The sequence below is a fragment of the Arachis stenosperma genome, chromosome 10 (assembly GCF_014773155.1).
Source record: "Arachis stenosperma cultivar V10309 chromosome 10, arast.V10309.gnm1.PFL2, whole genome shotgun sequence".
Lineage (NCBI taxonomy): Eukaryota > Viridiplantae > Streptophyta > Magnoliopsida > Fabales > Fabaceae > Arachis > Arachis stenosperma.
The window spans coordinates 50,756,002-50,763,612 of record NC_080386.1 but is presented as its reverse complement, the minus strand read 5'-3'; the positions used below and the strand labels follow the sequence as shown (position 1 = coordinate 50,763,612).

Below are 7,611 nucleotides of genomic sequence, written 5' to 3'. Positions count from 1 at the left end.
CACCCTTGTTGATGGCTACATCCCATCCTCTTAGTGAAAATGGTCCAAATGCTCTGTCACAGCACGGCTAATCATCTGTCGGTTCTAAATCAGGTTGGAGTAGAATCCATTGATTCTTTTGCGTCTGTCACTAACGCCCAGCCTTCAGGAGTTTGAAGCTCGTCACAGTCATTCAATACCGGAATCCTACTCGGAATACCACAGACGAGGTTAGACTTTCCGGATTCCCAGGATCCTACTCGGAATACCACAGACAAGGTTAGACTTTTCGGATCCCCATGAATGTCGCCATCTATCTAGCTTATACCACGAAGATTCTGTTGGGGAATCTAAGAGATATGCGCCCGGCCTAAGGTAGAACGGAAGTGGTTGTCAATCACACGCGTTCATAGGTGAGAATGATGATGAGTGTCACGGATCATCACATTCATCAAATTGTTGTGCAACTTATATCTTAGAATAAGAATAAAAGAGAATTGAATAGAAAGTAATAATAATTGTATTGAAACTTGAGGTACAGTAGAGCTCCACACCCTTAATCTATGGTGTGCAGAAACTCCACCGTTGAAAATACATAAGTGAAAGGTTCAGGCATGGCCTAATGGCCAGCCCCCTTGAATGATCAAAAGACCGAATAATCAAAGGCTAAACAGTCAAGAGATTAAACTGTCAAAAGATGTCTAATACAATAGTTAAATGTCCTATTTATACTAGACTAGCTACTAGGGTTTACATGAGTAAGTAATTGATGCATAAATCCACTTCCGGGGCCCACTTGGTGTATGCTTGGGCTGAGCTTGATCTATCCACGAGCTGAGGCATTTATTGGAGTTGAACTCCAAGTTATAACGTGTTTTGGGCGTTCAACTCCGGATCATGACGTTTTTCTGGCGTTTTACTCCAGATAACAGCATGTACTTGGCGTTCAACGCCAAGTTACGTCCTTAATTTTCGAATAAAGTATGAACTATTATATATTGCTGGAAAGCTCTGGATGTCTGCTTTCCAACGCCGTTGAGAGCGCGCCATTTGGAGTTCTATAGCTCCAGAAAATCCACTTTGAGTGCAGGGAGGTCAGATTCCAACAGCATGAGCAGTCCTTTTGTCAGCCTTTTTCAGAGTTTTGCTCAAGTCCCTCAATTTCAGCCAGAAATTACCTGAAATCACAGAAAAACACACAAACTCATAGTAAAGTCCAGAAATGTGAATTTAACATAAAAACTAATGAAAACATCCCTAAAAGTAGCTTGAACTTACTAAAAACTACCTAAAAACAATGCCAAAAAGCGTATAAATTATCCGCTCATCAATACACCAGCTCCGGCCACTATACGCCTGCCGGACACTTCGGCTCCAACCAACCCAGAAGATCTCGACCGAGATCGACCTATAGTTTCAGGTAACCCTCGGAACATTGGCGCCGTTGCCGGGGAACTTGGAAGTCATCCCAACACCATGGCAGACAACCATGACAACGACCACGACTCAGGTTTGGAAGCTAGAACGCCACACAAGAATACGGATGCTATACTTAAAGATACTCTGGAATCCAATGGAGACAAAAATTCATCAAATCCAGGGGCGATAGAAGCACTTCAAAATCGATTGAAGCAACTTAAGAAAGAAGCCCAACATCAACGTGAAAAAGAAGAGGATCTACATCGGGAGATAAGGCGGCGCCGAGAATTAGAAGATAAGCTTATGAAACTCGAAGCTGATCTCAAAACTAAAGCTACTCGATCCACCCCAGAGGATAGCTCGCACAAAGATTAAGATCCATTCACCAGGGAAATTATGAAGACCAAAATTCCAAAAGATTTCAAGCTTCCGGATATGACTCTATATGATGGCACCTCGGACCCCAACCACCATCTCAGCAACTTCAGAAGTAGAATGTACTTCACTGACTCCTCAAATGCAGTTCGCTGCAAAGCCTTTCCAACGACTCTTACCAAGACAGTGATGAGCGGATAATTTGTACGCTTTTTGGCATTGTTTTTAGTATGTTTTTAGTGTGATCTAGTTAGTTTTTAGTATATTTTTATTAGTTTTTAATCAAAATTCACTTTTCTGGACTTTACTATGAGTTTGTGTGTTTTTCTGTGATTTCAGGTATTTTCTGGCTGAAATTGAGGGATCTGAGCAAAAATCTGATCCAGAGACTCAAAAGGACTGCAGATGCTGTTGGATTCTGACCTCCCTGCACTCGAAGTGGATTTTCTGGAGCTACAGAAGCCCAATTGGCGCGCTCTCAACGGCGTTGGAAAGTAGACATCCTGGACTTTCCAGCAATATATGATAGTCCATACTTTGCCCAAGATTTGATGGCCCAAACCGGCGTTCAAAGTCACCTCAAGAAATTCCAGCGTTAAACGCCGGAACTGGCACCTAAATGGGAGTTAAACGCCCAAACTAGCATAAAAGCTGGCGTTTAACTCCAAGAGGAGTCTCTACACGAAAATGCTTCATTGCTCAGCCCAAGCACACACCAAGTGGGCCCGGAAGTGGATTTCTATGTCATTTACTCATCTCTGTACACCCTAGGCTACTAGTTTTCTATATATAGGACCTTTTACTATTGTATTATCATCTTTTGATCACTTTAGATCTCTAGATCATCTTGGTAGCTATCTTTGAGTTTTATGCTATCTTAGATCACTGGGAGGCTGGCCTCACGGCCATGCCTAGACCTTGTTCTTATGTATTTCAACGGTGGAGTTTCTACACACCATAGATTAAGGTGTGGAGCTCTGCTGTACCTCGAGTATTAATGCAATTACTATTGTTCCTCTATTCAATTCCGCTTGTTCTTTGTCCAAGATATCACTTGTTTTTCATCTTGATGGAGGTGATGATCCATGACACTCATCACCATTCTCACCTATGAACAAGGTGACTGACAACCACTCTTGTTCTACAAGCATATGAGGCTTAGTGAATATCTCTTGGATTCCTGATACACGATGCATGGTTGATCGCCTGACAACCGAGTGCTCGCCTGACAAACGAGCCAGCCATTCCGTGAGATCAGAGTCTTCGTGGTATAGGCAAGAACTGATGGCGGCATTCAAGAGAATCCGGAAGGTCTAACCTTGTCTGTGGTATTCTGAGTAGGATTCAATGATTGTGACGTGCTTCAAACTCCTGAAGGCGGGGCGTTAGTGACAGACGCAAAAGAATCACTGGATTCTATTCCGGCCTGATTGAGAACCGACAGATGGATAGCCGTGCCGTGACAGGGTGCGTTGAACATTTCCAATGAGAGGATGGGAGGTAGCCACTGACAACGGTGAAACCCTTGCATAAGCTTGCCATGGAAAGGAGTAAGAAGGATTGGATGAAGACTGTAGGAAAGCAGAGAGACGGAAGGGAAGGCATCTTCATACACTTATCTGAAGCTCTCACCAATGATATACATAAGTATCTCTATCTTTATCTTTATGCTTTATTCATCATCTATACCCATTTGAGTCTGCCTGACTGAGATTTACAAGGTGACCATAGCTTGCTTCATAGCAACAATCTCCGTGGGATCGACCCTTACTCACGTAAGGTTTATTACTTGGACGACCCAGTGCACTTGCTGGTTAGTTGTGCGAAGTTGTGCTTATGCCATGGTATTGTGCACCAAGTATTTGGAGCCATTACTAGGGATTGTTTTGTGTAAAAGTAGTGATCACAATTTCGTGCACCAAGTTTTTGGCGCCGTTGCCGGGGATTGTTTGTGTATGGACAACTGACGGTTCATCTTGTTGCTTAGATTAGGTATTTATTTTTTTTTTCGAAATTCTTGAAGATGAATTCTAGAGTTTCATGATGATTTGTTGAAATCTGGCTGGCTGAGAAGCCATGTCTAATCTCATTGGACCGAGGTTTCAACTTATCATCACAGAAGCTTGTTGATTTTTTATCAATCTTGCTTTTGGAGCAGTGATCTGCTAAGGCTTAGCTGGCCTTTGGCCATGTCTAGTGTTTTGGACCGAAGCTTTCTTTGAAAGCTTGGCTGGCTGTGAAGCCATGTCTAATTCCTAGACCGGAGTCTTAGACTAGCATTGCACTGATTCCTGGAATCCTCATTAAGAATTTTGATATCTTTTTCCACTTAATTTTCGAAAATCACAAAAAAATTCACAAAATCATAAAAACCAAAAATATTTGATGTTTCTTGCTTGAGTCTAGTGTCTCATCTTAAGTTTGGTGTCAATTGCATACATTCATTCATGTGTCTTAAGGATCTTCAAGTAATTCTTGATGATTTCTTGCTCTGATCTTTGAATTCTTTTGACTTGAGTGTTTATGTGTCTCATATAGTGTCAGTAGTATACAAACTGCTAAGTTTGGTGTCTTGCATGCATTGTTATTTGATTCTTGTTGCATTTTGATTATTAAAAATCCAAAAATATTTTTAATTTGTGTCTTTTCAAGTCAATAATACAAAGAATTGAAGATTCAGAACATACTGCAGAGGAATTATACAGAAAAAGCTAGGCGTTCAAAACGCCCAGTGAAGAAGGACAGACTGGCGTTTAAACGCCAGCCAGGGTACCTGGTTGGGCGTTTAACCCCAAAAAGGGTGCATTTTGGGCGTTAAACGCCAGAATGGATACCATTCTGGGCGTTTAACACCAGGATGGCAAAGGGGGAAGATTTTGTTTTCAAAATCAATTTTTTTTCAAGTTCTCAAAGTTTTTCAAAATCAAATCTTTTTCAAATCATATCTTTTCAATCAAATATTTTCAAAATCAATTTCTTTCCTTTTTCAAAGATACTTACTAACAATTAATGATTTGATTGAACATCTCAAGATTGTTGCCTTTTCTGTTGAGAAAGGTTTAATGTTTCAAATCATATCTTTTCTTGTTAGGCAAGTCATTAATTTTTAAAATCAAATCTTTTTAAAATTGTTTTCAAATCATATCTTCTCAATCACATCTTTTTCAAAATAAGTTTTCAATCAAATCTTTTTAACTTCTAATTTCAAAATCTTTTTCAAAAATTACTTGATTTCTTTTTCACTTTGAATTTTCGAAAATTATCAATCAATTTTTCAAAATGTTTTCAAAATCTTTTTAATTGAATTTTCGAAAATTCTCTTCCCTCCTTCTCACATCCTTCTATTTATGGAGTACTACTCCTTCTTAATGCACAATTCGAACTCTATCTAATCAAGTTCGAATTCTTCTACCTCCTTCTTCTATTTTTCTTTACCTCTGACACCTCAAGGAATCTCTATACTGTGACATAGAGGATTCCACATTTTCTTATTCTCTTCTCTTTCATATGAGCAGGAACAAAGACAAAGGCATTATTGTTGAAGCTGACCCTGAACCTGAAAGGACCTTGAAGCGAAAGCTAAGAGAAGCTAAGGCACAACTCTCTGTAGAGAACCTAACCGAATTCTTCAAAGAAGAAGAAGACATGGCAGCCGAAAATAACAACAATGCCAACAATGCAAGGAAGGTGCTGGGTGACTTTACTGCACCTACTCCCGACTTCTATGGGAGAAGCATCTCTATCCCTGCCATTGGAACAAACAACTTTGAGCTTAAGCCTCAGTTGGTTTCTCTACTGCAACAGAATTGCAAGTTCCATGGACTTCCAATGGAAGATCCTCATCAGTTTTTAGCTGAATTCTTGCAAATCTGTGACACAGTCAAGACTAATGGGGTTGACCCTGAGGTCTACAGACTGATGCTATTCCCTTCTGCTGTAAGAGACAGAGCTAGAATATGGTTGGACTCACAACCTAAAGAGAGCCTGGACTCTTGGGAAAAGCTAGTCAATGCCTTCTTGGCAAAGTTCTTTCCACCTAAAAAATGGAGTAAGCTTAGAGTGGAAGTCCAAATCTTCAGACAGAAGGATGGAGAATCCCTCTATGAAGCTTGGGAAAGATACAAACAATTAATCAGAAAATGTCCCTCAGACATGCTTTCTGAATGGAGCATCATAGGTATTTTCTATGATGGTCTCTCTGAACTATCCAAGATGTCTTTGGATAGCTCTGCTGGAGGATCTCTTCATCTGAAGAAGACGCCTACAGAGGCTCAAGAGCTCATTGAAATGGTTGCAAATAACCAATTCATGTAAACTTCTGAAAGAAATCCTGTGAACAATGGGACAAGTCAGAAGAAAGGAGTTCTTGAGATTGATACTCTGAATGCCATTTTGGCTCAGAACAAGATATTGACTCAACAAGTCAATTTGATTTCTCAAAGTCTGTCTGGAATGCAAAATGCACCAAGCAGTACTAAGGAGGCTTCATCTGAGGAAGAAGCTTATGATCCTGAGAACCCTTCAATGGAAGAGGTGAACTACCTAGGAGAACCCTATGGAAACACCTATAATTCTTCATGGAGAAATCACCCAAATTTCTCATGGAAGAATCAAGAGAGACCTCAACAAGGTTTCAACAACAATAATGGTGGAAGAAACAGGTTTAGCAATGGCAAGCCTTTTCCATCTTCTTCTCAGCAACAGACAGAGAATTCTAAGCAGAACCCCTCTGACTTAGCGACCATGGTCTCTGATCTAATCAAAACCACTCAAAGTTTCATGACTGAAACAAGGTCCTCCATTAGGAATTTGGAAGGACAAGTGGGACAGCTGAGCAAGAAAGTTACTGAACTCCCTCCTAGTACTCTCCCAAGTAATACAGAAGAAAATCCAAAAGGAGAGTGCAAGGCCATCAACATGGCCGAATTTGGAGAGGAAGGGGAGGAAGTGAACGCCACTGAGGAAGGCCTCAATGGGCGTGCACCAACCTCCAATGAGTTCCCTAATGAGGAACCATGGGAATCTGAGGCTCAAAATGAGACCATAGAGATTCCATTAGACTTACTTCTGCCTTTCATGAGCTCTGATGAGTATTCTTCCTCTGAAGAGGATGAGTATGTCACTGAAGAGCAAGTTGCTAAATACCTTGGAGCAATCATGAAGCTAAATGACAAGTTATTTGGAAATGAGACTTGGGAGAATGAACCTCCTTTGCTCACCAAAGAACTGGATGACTTGTCTAGGCAGAAATTACCTCAAAAGAGACAAGATCCTGGGAAGTTTTCAATACCTTGTACCATAGGCACCATGACCTTCAAGAAGGCTCTGTGTGACTTAGGGTCAAGTGTAAACCTCACGCCTCTCTCTGTAATAGAGAAGCTAGGGATCTTTGAGGTACAAGCTGCAAGAATCTCACTAGAGATGGCAGACAACTCAAGAAAACAAGCTCATGCACTTGTAGAGAATGTTTCGGTGAAAGTTGAAGACCATTACATCCCTACTGATTTCATAGTCCTAGAGACTGGGAAGTGCATGGATGAATCCATCATCCTTGGCAGACCCTTCCTAGCCACAGCAAAGGCTGTGATTGATGTTGATGGAGGTGAACTAATCATTCAAGTGAATGAAGAATCCTATGTGTTTAAGGCTCAAGGATATCCCTCTGTCACCATGGAGAAGAAGCATGAAGAGCTTCTCTCAAATCAGAGACAAACAGAGCCCCCACAGTCAAACTCTAAGTTTGGTGTTGGGAGGCCACAACCAAACTCTAAGTTTGGTGTTGAACCCCCACATTCAAACTCTAAGTTTGGTGTTGGGAGGTTCCAACATTGCTCTGAG

General features: G+C 41.0%; 1 non-coding gene across 1 annotated transcript; it reads right to left on the bottom strand.

Annotated features, from left to right (window-relative positions):
* Positions 1-5,823: 5,823 nt before the first annotated feature.
* Positions 5,824-5,931, bottom strand: LOC130959754 (small nucleolar RNA R71). The gene has a single exon (XR_009078821.1). It is a non-coding gene; the product is annotated as a small nucleolar RNA R71 (small nucleolar RNA).
* Positions 5,932-7,611: the final 1,680 nt, after the last annotated feature.